Genomic DNA, 17,920 nt, shown 5'->3' with positions numbered 1-17,920 from the left:
CCTGATACTGTCTGTGGATTTCTGTCAGCAACCAGGTTAGTCTCCCTGTATCCTGTTGGCAAACTATTGATTAGTCTCCCATAAAACAATGTAGTACTGTTCCAGCATGTCAATTCCCACATAATGGCTCAACTTAGGGAATTATAAAACTTGGGGGGCAGGGGGGATACCAGCAGAGCCTATGTAGGACTCTGGCTTTGGGTCGCTATTGCAATAAATTATAGTTTTCATAGAGTCTGTCTGATGCTGTGTGAAAACAGGGTTGTATTGAGGGATAAAAATGTCTGTGAAAATATGATTTGTTGTCCCTTTTTGTTTCTGAATTGTTTTTGGCTGGAAGTCAAGGCCAGCAGGCTAACAGCAAAACCGTCTCAAGGGAGGCATGCACGAGCTAGAAAAATAAGAGTAGTTTAATTAAATAATAAAATGCCAGTGTAATACAAAGGTATAGCATGTGTGTGTTTGTGCCTCTGTACACTCTACATTTGCATACTTTTAACTCTCCAGAGAGTGTCTTAGTCTAAAATTGCTATCAATAGCCAAACGGCTAAGCGTCTTTCAAGCCAAGTGATAACAAAGATGCTGCAATTTAGTTTCACTGGGAGTAAAATGTTTTTCTAAGTTAAAATTTTCTTTCTTTCTTTCTTTCTTTCTTTCTTTCTTTCTTTCTTTCTTTCTTTCGCAGTAGGTTTTCAGTTTGGAACATGATTAAGAGGAATTTATCATCTTTTTTAATATTCAAAAATATGCAAGAATTTTAACTCTCCTACAAAAGTAGGCATTTTTTTTTCTTGTTGAAGGAGAAATCTTTTCCCCCTTTATCCTTGTCATATGGCCATGTCCCTTTAGTAGTAAGGGGAAACAATGTGGGGTTTGTGGGGGGTGAACAACTCTGTTTAATTAAGCGTAGAAAAATATAAACACTCCAAGTAATTAAATAGAACCTTGCCTTGAAAAGTACAAACACTTAGTATTAATGTATCCTTAGAGCTGGCATTCCATTGCCTTCCTGCATCTGTTAGCTTTTTCAAGTTTTAACTCTCCAGTCTACTCCGATATGACATCAATTCCATCCAGATCTGGGGCCAGAGATTTGTAGAAATGAGATACAAGAGTAACTGGGTTAGGAACTAAGGATTGCACAAGTTACTAAGTGCAATTGATTCCACTTTTTTTTTGAATGAATTCCACAGGAAAGTAAATTTGCAGCCATTCCAGGGCAGTGGAAACATCTTTGGAATGTGACTGCAAACTTTGAGAGCAGATAGCTTAGGCAATGAATAGCTTAGTGCTGTGGTTGTACTGTAAAGCTTTCAATTCCTGTGACAGGCCTGTTCCTGTGTATCTGGTTTCTGAGGATCAAGGCAGAGGTTGTACACACTGAAGGAGAAGGAGGCTGACGACATGCCTCCTTTTGCAGGTGGTGGTGGGACAAACCGGTGGGACAGATCTTCAATGGGGCCCTTTTTGTTGTTGGTTGAGAGAGTACTCTTATGTGACTCTAGACTATTTTTTGTTTAAGCTAATCAAAATTTGTACAGGTTTCTTATTAGAGGTTGCAGGATTTCTTTGCTGACTTGGGTTAGAGAGAGGTCCCTTGCATGGTAAAACAATCATTCCACTGCTTGAGTGTGTGGATACTTTATCTAAAAAGAAAATAGGTTTTCTTTTTGTTTCAAGCAAACACTAGAGGGAAACATCATTCCTCAGTGTACCTGTTTATAATATCTGGCCTGAGATAAAAATTGTTTTGTAGTTTAGGTATGCTATGTAAAGCATAAGGCATTTAAAATGGAGTCTAATAGTGATGCTTTCAAAATAAGCGACACAGGTAGGAATTATAATTTTGCAACTAACTCCTAATTTTGTCTTTAGTAGTTATTTGATTCTTTTCAAGATTTTGGTCAGTATTTAAAATTAGTCCATGCTCACTTCTGTTTGCAGCTCGCTTTAGTACCATGAATAGCACTGCGAGGCATGAATAGCACTGCCCGGCACCCCATACTATGCTATACTTCCTCTATGTTTCTGTGTAATAATTCTCCATCCTTTGTGTCCTAAAATGTGATGTTGATACAAATCTCTCTTAAGCGTAAAGGGTCTACTCATTCAGCCAAATAAGTCATCTCGTGAATGTAGTACTCCTGCTAGATTGAGGATCTCTGCATGTAAGGACCTGCTCTTGGCCATTTAGATTCCCAGACCACATCAGCATCTTGGTCCCTTTTCTCTGCAAAACTACTCTCTACCTTCTCCAGTTGCCTAAAATGTCTCTTCTATTGCATCCTCCCTCTTTTTGCCATCTTTTTGCCAATTTTATCATCCAGCACCTCTTTGCTTTTCCATTCAGTTTTAGATAGTCTAATGCTCATCCATCTCTGTTCAGCCAACCCATTTTGTCTTCTCCCCACTTCCATGTCCCTCAGCATCGTGCAGGTGGTGCAGACTCAGCTGAGCCACTGCAGGGATCTAAATCTCTTGGCAATGCTGCAGTGCTAGAGGACAGCACTGACACTGTTGATTCTTCCATGCTCACACATTTCGTGCTACTCCAGTTGTGAATAATGAAAGTAGCGGACAACATAAGATTGTGCAAGTGTCAACAGTTCTGCCTTCTTGTGGAGGAGTTTCACTGGGTGATTAAGAGTCCCACAGTGGCATGGATGGGTATGCACTGCCTGTTTTATATGCCATGGGACATATAAGCCACTATTTTTTAGGTGATAGGATGGAAGTTCTGTAATGTTTTAGAGATATCACCCCTTCTCTTCCCAAAAATATGCAACTGACTAATTTTGTTTGCATCTTAAGAAAATGATGGGGAACTTGGAAGAAACTGGTGGTTACTATACCTACATACCCTAAAGTATGTTACCCACATACTTTAGGTTTTTGTAATAATAGTGTCACTTAAGGTTCTTGTGTAAAAGTTGAACAACAGCCCTAATCCTTGAAACAGATGTCTGAGGAAATTATCTTTTCTGGGGCACCAACTTAGTTCTGATTGTCCTCAAAATAAGGAAATGGCTGGACATTTTTTGACAATGTCAATTTACATTTGAGAGGAACTCGGATCAAACATTCCTGGAAACAGGCCAGGGGGTAAAAACAATAATCCAAGAATAGTGATCACCTGCTATGAAATTTGGAAAACAAGCCGTTAGCCAAGAAGCAAGGTCAAGCTCGGTCATTAGTTAAGGAGGTAAATTAATGTTCCTAACCAAGAAGGTAGAAAAGAAATATTAATTGAAATTATTTCAAATCAGGCCAGGTTTGTAGTTGGTTGTTCTAGGGCTGGGGCTTTAACTGTGGTGGTCCACAGGCCAAGTCTGATCACCAAAGCACATTTATTTGGTCTCTAGAGGCCCTGCCAAATTTTAATTAAGGTGTAGTTAAAGGATTGTCCATAGATGCACACATAAGGGAAAAGAATATGTTTCAGCTATAAGAAATAGAGATATTACTTACTCTAAGAAGTTCCCTTCTATATCAGAGCAAGAATCCATCAAGTCCAACATCCTGTTTGGAAGAGCCAACAGCCAGCTGCTTCCAGGAGGACTGCAAACAAGGCATGAAGGCAACCAGGAGCATAAGGAAGCCACTAGCGGCCCCGGTTCAGCTCCCTGTCAGCAGGCCCCCCCAACCACGGCCCTTGTGTCTGACTTCAGATGCAGGGGGGCATGGCACGCTCGCAAACGGAGCCACGCATCCAGTTTTCAAGCATATTTCACCCAGTACTGCATTTGCAGCGAGGCCGGGAGCAGCTCTCCCTGCTTTTGCAAGCGCGCCATGCCCCTCTGTGTCTGACGTCATATGCTGGGATATGGCCGGGGTGTGAGCCACGGCCCCTCAGTGCAGTGGCCTGGGTTCTTTGAACCCGTTCGCACAATGGTAGCATGGTTCCTGAAGGCAACTCCCCAATTGTTTCTCCCAGCAACTGGTATTTAGAGGAACATTACCTTTAAAGATGGAGTTTTCGATTCAGCTCTCATGGCTATTGTTAATCCCCCTTTTAGAGCCATCTAAGCCAGTGGCCATCACCACATCATCACATGGCGGCAAATCCTAGGAATCAGGGCTTGACAAGTCACAGGTGCCAGAGAATGGCGGTGCCTAGAAATGTAACCGTGGTGCCTAGGCTAGAGGTAGGATTATTTAATAAAATCTTTAAATATGTAAAGGGGACAAACAATCTTGTTTACTCTTCCCCTCTACAGTACCTATCACTAAGTCTAGTAATTTTCATATGAACATAGGAAGCTGCCTTATACCAAGTGAGACCATTGGTCCATCTAGCTCAGTATTGTCTACATAGACTCACAGCAGCTTCTCCAAGGTTGCAGGCAGGAATCTCTCTCAGCCCCTTCTCTGAGATGCCAAGGAGGAAACTTGGAGCCTTCTGTATGCAACCCTGCAGGTGCTCTTTCCAGAGCAGCCCCATCTCCTAAGCGGAATATCTTACAGTGCTCACACATGTAGTCTCCCATTCAAATGCAAACCAGGGTAGACACTGCTTAGCAAAGGGGACAATTCATGCTTGCTACCTCTAGACTAGATCTCCTCCATTTTCTCAAGTGCCCCTTGTCTGGCTCCTAAATCCAAAGAAAATTTCTCAAGGCTTGTTGTGAATTAATTGTATACAGTATTGTGTGAAGAAGTGTTTTTGTGAGTTAATTGCCAATTAATTTCATTGATTGACTCCAAGTTCTAATGTTATGGGGAAAGGAGGAACATCCCAGTCTCTCTCCACTTTCTCTACACCATGCATGACCATGCACCGTACTCCACATATTTTCATATTGCATCTCTAGGATTTTCATAGAAGGCCTCAGCTCTGCACGAACACTTGTTCCGTAACAGTGGATCTTCCTGCTAGATGGTGCCAGTTTTATTTGGGATCCACAACACTTGTGTTTGTAAAGGGGGACAGTATAGCTCTGAACCTGGTCACTAAGAAGGCAGAAGTTGGCCAGCTTCGCTAAGGAATGATTGGTTAATTCAGTGTGACTTCCTAGCTTGTCCAGTGGTTTCCAAGATTTTATCTAAGTGGATCCACAAAGCGAAAATATTATTGGCTGACATCCAAACTAAGTTACTCATGAGTGTCCCATTGAAGTCATGACTAAATTGTTCCATCAGTTTCATTGGTGCTACTCATGAATAATGTAATCTGAACATGAACCAATTTCTTTAGATTAGTCGAACCTCTGTACAAAGGTCTGAAATGTGATATGTCATGGAAAAACCTGACATGTCATGAAAACCCGCCCGTGAGTTTAAGGCTGGGCTACACAAGAGTCATCGTCATTCAGTAATTCCAAAACTGAGGGATGACTTTCATGTGTGGAACTGCTGTTAATGCCACAAATGGGACTTTTATTTATATTACCTTGTATCATCTCAAACACAATTCTTTTGAGTGGTGCAGTTCAAACATTCATCTGTGATTGATTGATTGATGAGATATCAAGTAAGATATGTGTGAATCCACCCCCAAGCAACGATACAGATGTAAAACAATCTCACCATATCAAAAGTGAGACCTTCATTTTTTAAATGGTGTATGCGATTGGCGTGTAGGATAGTAAATGTTATTTAGAGAGTGTTTAAATCTTGTTAATAAGATGCGTAGTTTTGGAATTTGTAGAAGTGCCTTCACTATACAGTATTCAAATATTTGCTGTTAACTCAAAGTATTTAATATTTGTACCAATATACTGTGAGAAAGGTGCTGCATTCTTTAATATTTCTGAAACATTAATTGAAATCCATGGGACGCACTTCACCCTGCCAACCAACTGCAGTGATAAGAGGGGGCGGGGAGAGACTATATTTATCAATTATTTATTTATTTAACACATTTTTATACTGCCCCAAACGCAAGTTCTCTGGGCGGTTTACAACAAGAGAATGCAAAGATTAGGAATCGGTTTATTTCAGTGTCCTGTTACTAAAATATGGCAAAATGCATTACAGCTTAAATAGTTAAGAAACACAAGTGTTTTTGGGGGGTGTTTTTTAGAGTGAGAGGCTGTCTGCCATCTTCAATTTGTTGCAAAATGTTCAAACAGAGATTAAAGGCAATTTATAAAAGGAAAATCTGACAGGACCTGAAAGGTGAATGGAAATTATTCTCATTAGAGCTAAACGGGCTGACCCTTTATTTGCAATTCTGCGGAGTGCCCAAACAAATATTACCAGATGTTTGCAGCAAAAACAGTTTCTTACATTATTTTTTGTAATGTTTGTGGGTCTCAAGGTTCATTGCAAGCAAATAAATTCTCTTTCTGCTGCGAGATCCTGACATCAATATACCGGTATCTACATATATAGCACTTCTCCCCCTCCCCCATCCGCCCCATGGTATATAGATTAGGAAGCAGCAAGATTTATATGTCATTAGTTGTAAACAAACATTTTTTACAGGTGTTCTCTTAGTGGGGGTATATATAGAGGAGGTCCATCTCCAGTTACCGCCAACTTGTTTGGTAGCTACACAAAGACGGGCCTTCTCGGTCGCTGCCCCGAGATTGTGGAATGCGCGCCCTGCTGAGATATGATCCTCCCCATCTCTGGCAATTTTCAAAAGACACCTTAAAACCCATCTTTCTTTTCACCCAAGCTTTCTCAGCTTCCTAAATTTAATCTCTGGTTTACTTTTAGATTATTTTTAAGTTTTTTTGTATATGTTTTTAACTGGTTTTATGTTATTGTTAACCGCCCAGAGATGAAAGTTTGGGGCGGTGTACAAATTAGATAGATAGATAGATAGAATATGTGGAGTGGCAATTTGCACCATTCAGAAAGGGCTTGTGTTCATACTGGCAGGTGCTGCTGTGTGCATAGTGTTAGGAAGAAATGATTACATCTTTGGTTTGGGTTGGTCACTACTGCAGAGGCATACTTAGCATCAGTGGCTAAACACTGTAGATCATTTTCCCCTATGCACTACTACTGTATCTTATAGAGAAGATATACACTTATCTCTGAAACACATAATCACCCATCAAACAAGAACAATTTCTGCTCTCATACTTAGACAAGAAGTCTAACAATTTTTCATAACTGTAGCTCTGTGATGTATATGGTATGTAAAAAGGAAGTGCTATGTGAAGATGTTGGCTGACAGCTTGGCTAATGAAACACCAGTGCGCACGGGTGTCTGCAGAGGACAAACTTTGCTTCCCTTGGAAGTCGTCTCTGACACCTGAAAATATGTTCCTGAGGGCAGCATGACCCTCTGGGACATATTGTTGGGTGACACAGAGCTACTCTGTGGCGGAGGTGGTTAAAATTTGTCCTTGGTGATAAGTTAGTTGATCAATCGCAACTGCAGCACTGGTGCTTCATTGGGATGTCAGACGTTGAAGCTATTTCCATGATCAGTAGAAAGTGGGCTAAGGGAGCCTAGCCCACTTTCTACTGATTGTGGGGACCAACCAGGCTCACAGGCAAGCCTGGTGGTTCTAAGGTGGCCAGCCCAGCTAATTCCCCCTCCCCTTAAGTGAGGTTAACGGAGTGAATGCTCCGTTAACCTCATTTTTTTGCTCATTTGTGGGTCTCTCCAGAATGCCCGATGTGCTTGCGCAGGGCATCCTGGAAGTTCTGGTGGTCACATGGCCCCTGATCCTTGCTGCCCCCACCGGCTTCTTGATGGAGCCAGTAGTCATGTGGGCGGCCGATCTGGCTGCCCGGGGCTGCAGGCAAGATTGTCTGTGGGAAGAGCGGGCTAAGCCAGAAGCTCTTCTCACTGATTGTGAGAAGAGGTTCATTATCTGTCGGAGACAACACACTTGCGTACTGATACTTCTATAATTTCCAAAGGAAATATTGCCTTTCCAAAGGAAGTATTGTAATTTCCAAAGGAAATATTGCAAGTGAAACTGCACAATTTTAAATATTAGCCCAAGAGTATTCTTGTGAGACATCCTGGGTGTTGCTCTAAGTGGTTCAGAACCGCTCAGGTTGCACTGTACAGAATGTCAGCCACTGTTTTTGTCACTGAAGAAATAATTACATGAGGCTGTTGGTGGATTCCCCTTGAGCCACGCGCTTGGGCTGCCTGCAGCCCGAGCACACACACAATCCTGAACCTGGGGTTGAGGGTGTGCTCACGTCCTCTAACCCTGATTAAGGGCCGGGGTTAAAAGTCGGGCTAGCAGGGGCAGAAGTGCCAGGATTGGGAGTGATCCCAGTGCTCCACACGAGCAGCTCAGCCCAGCCTGGGTTGCCCTAACCTGGGTTGGGCTGCTCATGTGAATAGCCTCATTACGTTGTATGTCAAACTATGAAAAAATTCTAACGTGCCTCAGTGTTTCTGGGTTCATCATGAATTAGATGAGGAACAACATGCTTAGCCCTTTTTGCCTGCATCTTGCCATGCTTTATCCAGCACATTCTTCACATAATGTTTCAGTGCTGGATTTGGTAGTACCTCTGATCATTGGCCTTGCAAATTCCTTTTTTTGCCACATCATTAAAATGGATAGCACATGGGGTAACAAACACTCTGTCTATATGTATATAGTACTATCTGACTCTAATTTGTACTTTATTCATGAACATCAGGGCATGGAATCTTTTCTGTTTTATTGGTATTGTATACAATAAGTTATTAAATTTCATCTCTGTAATACACCTGCAGTAAAATAACAAAACATTACTGCACTTAAGGAACATGTGTGTGTGTTACAATGTTCCACCCCCCTTCCAAACAGCTGCTTACAGATTTCAAGATCCGTTGTATATATTCCCTAGAGCCCACCTCTAATAATCGAGACACATCTGCCATTGCAGCATTATAGGCATATGTGGTTTTATTGAAAGCTATACCTATCTATAAAAAAATTAAATAACTACTACCTCAGTTAAATTGGCAAGCTATCTTTTGTGAAGATCATATTGCAGACCTCTTGAGACGCAAGAGTTCATTTTACTCTACTATTACAAATCATTAAGTATGTTTTTTGATTAGTCAAATAAGTAGATTTCTTCTTGCTCTGATGGCAAGTTTTCTTTACCTGTTATCAAATCTCCTTCCTGCTCTATGTGCATAAAAACACATAAATGTTGTATTGCGATAGCATTAAATCCAATAAAACCAAAGAATTCAGAGATAAATTCCTTTTCCGTAAATCTCTTTGGTCTTTCATTTCCCCAACCCCCTCTCTTTCTCCCCAGCCCCCTCCCTCAATACCTGCCATTGTTGTTGCAGAACATACTCCTATATTTTAGGAGTGCAAGATTTTATGGTGAATGTGTAAATATTGCATTAGAGCCAATGAGCAAGTTGCGAAATCATTGAAGTACAATTGTGCGCATGGGCAGCTCACATATTTGCAGGTTGGGCACATGAGACAGATGTGTATGGCTGCCTGCACAGAAAGGAGAGAATTTAGAATTATTCTTGTGTAGAATATACAACACGTTAATTATTAATCACTTGCCTGGCATTTTTAGTGTACCAGATGCCTTACACTCTTTCAGCCCAATTCACAAACTGGTTAAGTAAGAATATTTGAATATAAGCTGATTTATGGCTTGATCCTCTAATCCTCTGTGCTAGCAAATAGGTTCCTGGGGTGGGTTTGTGTGTGAGAGGTGGATTGGTGCAACTACTGTACTGTACCAGTACAACATTTTGATTTACCTCTGTGGCAAATAAAGGGATATTGGCCAATACCAGGCACTGCCAACTATATCAGAAAATACATGGATGCATGTGTGCCATTTGGAAACTGTAGTTTGCCACAAAAGTTAGATTGGTGCAAGAAATTTAATGTTGCAGATGAGATTTTGGTGTTATTAAAGTTAGTCCATATGAATTATTTGAATTCCTAGTTTGTCAGGTTGACTGGTTAGTGGATGGAGGTGTTTATCTTTACCATTGTCACAGGACTCCTTCAATGGGAAATGGAAGCTGATGGCAAAAGTACGCATTATGCGAGAAATCTGTGATTAGATATCCTGGCATTTCTTTAAGACTTGAAAACAAAGGTCAGAAACTAAATAGGGGTAATGGCACTGGGGAAGAGAGGCTTAACTCCTTTCTTGCTATTTTTTTCATTCAAAATTGCCGCTAAAACTGCTTTTAGCTGTGGTGTGTCTTCTAGGGAAGACAGTACTCATAGGATGAGTTCACATATAATGGTGGTAAGTAAATACAGAGGAACTGCTGGTTCCCGGCAGGCATGCGCTTGGACTGCTTCCACTACTTCCGTGTCATGCAAACCAAGAAATGTTGGGTGGAGAAAGTTGAGTACTCACCAGTGCCTGACATCTTCTGCCTAACTTCAGTTGTTGTTTACAGATGACAGCAGATTTGAGTACCCAGCATTCTCCTCCTGACATTTCCGGATTCATGCAACACAGAAGTTGACAGCATTAGTGGGGTTATCCACCCACCAGGAACTGGCAGTTCTTCCATACTTACTTGTTGCCATTATGTGTGACCACACCTAAATTGCGCCTGTCTTTATTTCCCCACCACAGTCAGTAGCAGTTACAAGGATTTCAAGAGATTTTCAAGCAAGAGAGCAGTGCAGGAGAAAACACCCTTTCTCTGTGCTATAGCTAGTTCACACATCCCCTAGCTGCATTTAGGTCTTCTAAAACATGGGGAGATTCAGCCACAGATTTCCAGCATAACATATACATCACATTCAGATTTAACACAGAACTGTGGGTCCAATGGACCTGCAGTTTCATGCCCTGCCATCTGCGTTCGGACATTGGGGAGAGGAGCCTTTCTGCAGTCAGTGAGACTGGAGAGAGGTGGGGGACCTGGCTGTGTAGGCTTCCTTTTTTCCTGAAGGACAGCCCACACAGCCAATAGGAGCCAGAGCAAGGGAGGAGCTTCCTCCCTCAACTCTAGTTTCAGAGGGGTGAAACTGCAATGCCAGCTTTCGAATGTAATGCTGGCACCACCAAATTGGAGGTCGGGACAATGAAACCAAGAGATAACTGAAGGTGACAAATGGAGTTTGGGGAGGGAAACCGCAGGTCCATTTTTTTCTTTAGCTGTAGTTCACCATGTTTGGATATTTGGTTCGCAAAAGCAAGAGGTGAAGGGACCTCTGGTTTCGTAATACATCTGAACCTGGCCATAGTGTTGGCCTCGAGACAACTTTAGTGCAGGAAAACTGAACTCAGCTTTTTTTTTGTTTAATTAAATTAAATGTAAGACCAGTCCTGCTAGATGACAGTGAGTGGGCTCCAAGCTCTGAGCACATGCTAGAGCTTTTCCGGCAATCTTTTATGTTGTAACTCCTTGTATTACCTGAAAAATATCTCTGAAGGTTGGGAGATCTCTGAATCAAGAGTCAAACCGGATGCAGCCAGAAGTGTAACGAACCAACACCACATAGGCACATGCAAGAGCTCTCTGCTCACACATGGGGTATAATAGATCTTGACCACTATCTGTGGAGTGTTGCCTCCTACATGCCATCATGCTTTTTTCATCATGTGTAAATGTTCTTAATGTTTGCATATGATTTGTTACAGAAGACATGAAGTTATGCATAATCATAATAATATAATGTATTTAGTACCATTTAAAAGGGAAAAGCACCCTTTTAAATGGTACTTTATATCTGCTGAAATAAAGTGCTACTTCATGCAATATAGTTTAATCACAGGCATCTACTTGCAAATCATGTTTGTGATAGAACAGTACATCCTGATTCAGGAGCTGGCCAGTACAGGAACTGGCCTTTTTCTAGATTAGCCTTGGAAGGCAGTGGTTTCCCAGTGGTATTGGAGATCTCTTATGCTGTTTGGTTCCTCTTGCATGCCTCAGATCAGGAGAGAGAAAGAAGCTGACTCGACTCATCCCCAGACCCAGTCAGCACAGAGAACCTGTTGGGTCCAGATGGCTCTTTTCTCCTCCCTCCCAGCCTTCCCATTCTTTAAGTACAGAAACATCCCAGTAGGGAGCTATAAGTCCACATAAGCATACCTCTCTCAGTGGGAATCTACGTTGCCACAGCAATTTTTCTCTGTCTGGCTCTGCGAGACCTAAACATTCCAGCCACGAGTGACTTGTGTGCCCACTCTGGCTTAGATTCACAAGGATAGATGCCCTGCTGATGGGGAACTGAGGGCTTCTTGTCATTCCACTGTCTAGTGCAGTGCACACTGGTGAATCTGGCACAGCCCAGCTTATGGCTTGTGGTTTTTTTGCCCAAGCACAATCCTTTGAAACCAGGCAAATGGCATGAGTTCTAGGCCCCCAGGGCCCTCCAGTGCTTTTTGTTTACACAGAGGTATTCGAAGAGGGGCCTTTCAGAAGGCATTATAGCTGTGCCTAAGTTTGATAAGGCTCCAAGGAGTTCTTTAGGGATCCCAACCTGCAACCATAAACTGAAAACTAGAAAAGTTTTTTTTACTACACTGATAACATCTAGCCTACACTAGTCTAAGGAACCTAATAAGTTACAATATGAGGCATTGCTAGTGTCTACTTTTAAAACTATGTGGGTTACACATGGTTAAGTTTCAGTTATTTACTGAAACAGTTATTTTTTCAGTCAGTAGATTCAGATCCTAAATTGCAGGTTATACAAAAATGAAGGTAAATTCATTTGGTAATGATACTAACCCAATTTAATAACAAATGCCTGACGGCTTGTAAACATTTCAGATTAGAACATTTATTGAGGCAATTACAACTTATACGATATTCAGCTTTTAACAGCTCAGACTCAAAATACCAGAACAGTAAGGATAGGATAAAAGTCAAAGGCTGAAGCAGGCAGACCTGCAAGCCGGGTCTCCTTGGCATTGTGGAATTCTGCCCAGGTGTCTATGTTCATAGTCAGGCTTCTGTTTGGAATTCTATGACTGTTTTGTTCTCCCAGTATTTGGCGATACTTTTCATGATGTGGATTCTGGTTGTGTGGATGGCTCAGTATATAAATGCGGAGTTGGGTAGGCTTTATTTTTATAGCATGCAGCTGTAGTTGAAGTTGAACAGGCCACATTCCAGCATAAGTATGCTAGCTTTATGTTTATTTCTCTAATTTCCTGGTAAAAGTTGAAAAAGTGGTTAAAACAGTATTTATAAATACCCTGTCCAATCTAGTTTATTCTGGATGGTGTGAACCCCAAAATGCAGACACCAATTACACTGCTTTTAAATTGATTTAGATTTGGATCCCAAGTCAGAAATAAGTGCAATTGTGTATATAATTATCATTAGCTGATGTGATAGATCTCACCTGATTGTGTGTTAAAGGAGGGTTTATTTCCTTTGTTATTGCTAGACAAGTGTAACAATGAAATTCAATGCTAAGAGGAACAGGAGTATTCTGGAAAAAATGTGACCCTCTGAATCAAAAAGAAACACTACCTTAGTAATATCCTGGTCACTGAAAATAAATACAGCTGCTTCTAATGTCCAAGAATAGCATGCACCCCTGCTGAGTTACATTTGCCAGTTGTTCAGTAGCTTAACCTGTAATTCTTTTTGAGGCATCCTGAGCATATAGAACTCTTAACTTTAAAAAGAGGAGAAAATAATGGCTGCATTGAAGCCTTTTCAGTAGGACTTAGTGCATGTTCAACTGTGGGCTGCATAGCAGACTATATTTTAACACTATTGTCATCTTATCAAAGAATCTAATGATAATTCAAGTTCTAAAGGGTCTTCCTGCAGGACTGTCAAATAACAGAAAGGACTGTCAAATAACAGAAAGGAGAACTACTGTTACTGATTATAAGTCTATGTTAACTACCATATGTGTGAGCCTATATGCTTCCAGCATCAAATGCTTCAAAGTGCAACATGGAATGAATCTTCTTCTGGGAGTATTCTAGAGGTTAACAGCATCCTGTTAAGGAGACATCTCTGGTTCAAGGAAGCCAATAAGGTTGTTCTCACAATCAGCTGCAGCAGAGCAGGAGCGGGGAAATCTGGGTGGTGAGGCTCGTGTAGAGCCTCTGAACCTGCTCCCACCCCACATCTAACCTTGCAAGCCCTCATCATGTGTGTGATCGGGGCTGTGTTTTGCTGCTCCCAGCAGCCCAGCTCCCTGAGGATCACAGAGTGCTGTGATAAATGGCCAGGAAGCTGGGAGCTGCAGCACTGCCGCAGGAAGCCTCTCAGCTTCCTGTGCAGTACATTGTGGGGTACTGGAGGACTTCGGATCCCCTATGCTTACTTGCTTGTTTTGTTTGTTTGATTGATACATTTATATGCCATCCCATACAAAAAAAGTCCCTGGGCAGTTTACAATATGTGTTCAGCTCTGCCATGCCAGTCGTATGGGCTTGCGGCTTGATGGAGCTCTAGCAACTGTGTGCTTGTGTGGGGGAAGCAGGAAGGCTTCCACCTTTTCTCCAGCCCTCCCTAGCTACCCAGGGATTTGGATCATGGGAATAGCTTTGATGTATTACCTTTGGAAGATGCAAAAAAATAAAATATCTGCCCTCTGCATTAACTGTCAAAAAATGACCATTAGAATAGATGCCAGTGCTCTGTTTAGTGACTATGAAGTTGAAGTGAAGGGGTAAGATGAACTGGTACTCTTCATCAAGGAATCTGAGCACCCTATTCATACACTGTTGTATATATGTTATCGCTCTTCTCAAAATGTTTCTTCCCTCTACATCTTGTTTAGAAACCACTCTGGTTGGATTTGGATGACAAGTACTTCACCTCCTCCCTATTATGTGGGAGTAGGTTGTCTAGAGAACCCAGTTTCTGGTGGCAAATACTTCATTCATTCACTGAGCTTACAGCATATGATAACCGAACATTTCAGATCGATTTAGAAAACCTAGATAGAGCTTGTGACCATCTTTCTCCTCTTCTTCAGTTCATGCATCACCCCTGATCTATTGCATATGAACTGGAAATCATAGCATTGTCTTTGAATCAAGACCAGTGGAGCTTTAGCAAAGGCTTAAAAGGTGATAGAGGCACACTTTTAATTTACTATCTCTATACCTCTTAACTGTGAGGCAGATGAATAGAAAACATGAGAATAATTCAAAGTTTGAGACAAATATTGCAATTGGCAGGGATATTCTCATTATAGTATGGATTTTGGATTTTGAAAATAATGTTAGCCACTTTAAAATCCAAGATGGCAGCTATATCTTGAGCTATACTGTGTATTTCCAGTCACAATCAGTAATATCTCAATAATTATATAGTGTTATGTTTTGATTCATGATTTATACATGAATAATTTTAGAAGCATTTTAAAAACTAGTTATCGTATACTGCATATGTTCGATTACTACCAATCAGACTTTGGGGTCTTGGCTTAGAATGAACTAGCTGCCGTATTCCCTTCCCCATTTTTTCCTAGTTCAACCAAAGTGCTGATAGATACACTTCTTATTTGTATGAAGATTCTTCAAACAAGAATCAGAATAGTGGGTGGTGGTAGTATTATTTATTGTCCAAAGATTATTCAAAAAGGCTTCCCCCCACTTATGAGAGTGGATTAATGGTAAAAACTGAAGGTTCCAGTCTCAATATGTCCTGCTTTTCTCTGCTTAGTAAACCATTTTCTTGTCTTTCTTGAGCACATTGTTGGGGTTTAATAATAATAGTAAATAATAACAAAGGGAAAGAAGTACATTCTTGTGCCTTTTCGGCAGATGAAGTGTCCGTCTGCCAGACACAGGATTGCCTTGCTACGTTTAGCAGCAACGGAGAAGTTAATATTTTTATTTTGTTTTGAAGTTAATGATGGAATGTAGCCATCTGTCTGCATTTTTATTTGATTTTTTTTAACTGTTTTCTTTCTGTAAAAGGAAAAGTAGCTTGATTCTGGAAGGGTTTGTGTTTTGATGTAATACGAAAGCAAATCTTATCTAATATGGTGGCTTATGTGAAAATGTGAGTAGCTTCCATCTATGCTTGATTTTCAAAACCAACTTGGAGAAAATAATTGAGATATTGTATAACAAAATGAATGTATCTATTGAATATAATGCATGTGGATATTTTTGTATATTAAAAAAATACTGCCACAACATATGGGGTTACATTTACAATTCCTGCATTAGCTAACCCAACACAATTGAAACAACTAGATGCAGGATGTAGTTAGCATAATTACACTAAGATTACAAATTTATTTCAACTAAAAGGAAACTTTAAAAGAGTAAGGTTTTAAATTTTATTTTAATGGATTTCAAATGTAACAATGACAAAAACAACAACTACCCAGCAGTTGAAGATAACTGTAGCAGCATTCCAAATAATTATTTGATGGCAAATCATGATTCACACATCCACCCAGGTTCTCTTGCATCTATTTGCCTTGACTCATCAGCATTTTGCTACTTGTCCTTTCACTTTCTCTTCTGTTCTGCCTCTTACAGTGCAAGAATTCTTTAAAAGTAGGGGGAAGGTGCACAGTTGCCTTAATTCTGAATTTAGGAACATAGGAAGCTGCCTTATACCGAATCAAACCAATTGTTCTATCTAGCTCAGTATTGTCTACACTGACTGGTAGCAGCTTTTCAAGGTTTCAGGCAGGAGTCTTTCCAAGCCTTTCCTGGAGATGCCAGGGACCGACTGAATTCAAAGCTGATGCTCTACCACTGATTTACAGCATATCTTAGAGCAGACAGAGTTCATAGTGCTCACAACTCTAACCCATCCAAATGCAAACCAAGGTGAACCCTGTTTAGTAAATGTCACCATTCACGCTCGGTGCTGCAAGACCGGCTTATTTCTTGTTTAGCTGGAAAAACATTATCCTAGATGTAAAGGGCTGGGACAGACACCTGCAGTGATGGTGGGAGAGCAGGAAAGTTGGTTTTATTGATTGTAAATTGAGAATATAATTCAAAGTGGACTGGAACTGAAGCTGTTTTCTCCAAAAGGGTATGTCAAAAAGAGTGTTGATGGGATGATTGTTTACAATCCATGTTCACACTATCCACATGATACCAAGCCCCATTTACTCTCTGATACATACTGGAGCTTCACATTATTCCTATTCATTTAAATGTATAAGGCAGCTCTGTAAAGGGAGTCTACAGTCACTACTTCTGAATACTGCCAATGGCATACCATTTTGTGCCAGCATTATAACTCCCAGATTTACTCTATTGAATTGTGTTTATGACCAGTTTGGTAGGGATGGGGGGCGGGGGGCAGGATTACCAGTTTCATTTTCTTTCCAACAGTAATATTTGGTCATGTATTATGGTGCCTTATTTAAAAGCATGTTGCTGTGATGAAATATCCTCAATATATCACCTGTATTGAGATACTGTCATATTTATTTTAATTGGCTCATTAATCAGTTAATAGCAAAACAGTTAATCAATTTAAAACACCTCTAATAACCCACAACCCTAATCATTTTGAACTCAAAGGGGCAGGTAGTTAATTGCTCTTCTCATTTCCAAATAGCCCAACATGTCTGTGATGACAATAACAGTTTTTAAAATAGTCAGCATATCTTTATCTCTCCCTGCCTAATGCTACTTTTCTAGCCTTTTGCCTATGCATTTTATTCCCTGATTAATGGACAGAAGACTGTAGAATCCCCATGAACTTTGATGTCTTCCTTCCCTAAAATTGCCAAACAATCTAGATTGAATGTATAGTAATAGTTGATTGTAGAGTGGGGGCGGGGGGAATAGAGTTCAAAGTGTGAGGCCACACATAGTTTGGCTTCAGAACTCTAATCTTCTGTGAGGTGCAAGAAAATTTGAAATGAGGAACCGTTTGATTGAGCAGTTTATGTCATCAGTATCAGTGTGAGATATTAAATTATGTTGTATTAAGATTTCTATGCAGAAACCTCATATATTGGAAACCTCATATATATGAGGAAATATATGATGAAGCCTAATCTATGATCATAAATATATGATCCTATATTTAGCCTGTTGTTGAATTGTTTAAAGTGTGAGGTTGGCTTCTCTATGGAAGCACAAGTCATTG

The 17,920-nt window shown here is 40.6% G+C and overlaps 1 protein-coding gene and 1 long non-coding RNA gene across 21 annotated transcripts in view; one reads left to right on the top strand and one right to left on the bottom strand.

Moving 5' to 3' along the window:
- TCF4 (transcription factor 4) overlaps nucleotides 1-17,920 on the top strand; it is a 515,439-nt gene that overhangs the window by 253,878 nt on the left and 243,641 nt on the right. The gene's annotated exons all lie outside the window — the stretch shown is intronic.
- LOC128342237 (uncharacterized) overlaps nucleotides 12,673-17,920 on the bottom strand; it is a 66,027-nt gene continuing 60,779 nt past the window's right edge. Inside the window, exon 3 of the long non-coding RNA XR_008314853.1 lies at nucleotides 12,673-13,026. This is a non-coding gene — a long non-coding RNA (uncharacterized LOC128342237). The remainder of the gene's footprint in view (nucleotides 13,027-17,920) is intronic.

This window comes from Hemicordylus capensis, chromosome 2, assembly GCF_027244095.1.
Source record: "Hemicordylus capensis ecotype Gifberg chromosome 2, rHemCap1.1.pri, whole genome shotgun sequence".
NCBI classification, from domain to species: domain Eukaryota; kingdom Metazoa; phylum Chordata; class Lepidosauria; order Squamata; family Cordylidae; genus Hemicordylus; species Hemicordylus capensis.
The sequence above is the reverse complement of the archived record's forward strand: the minus strand, read 5'-3'. Positions and strand labels throughout refer to the sequence as shown.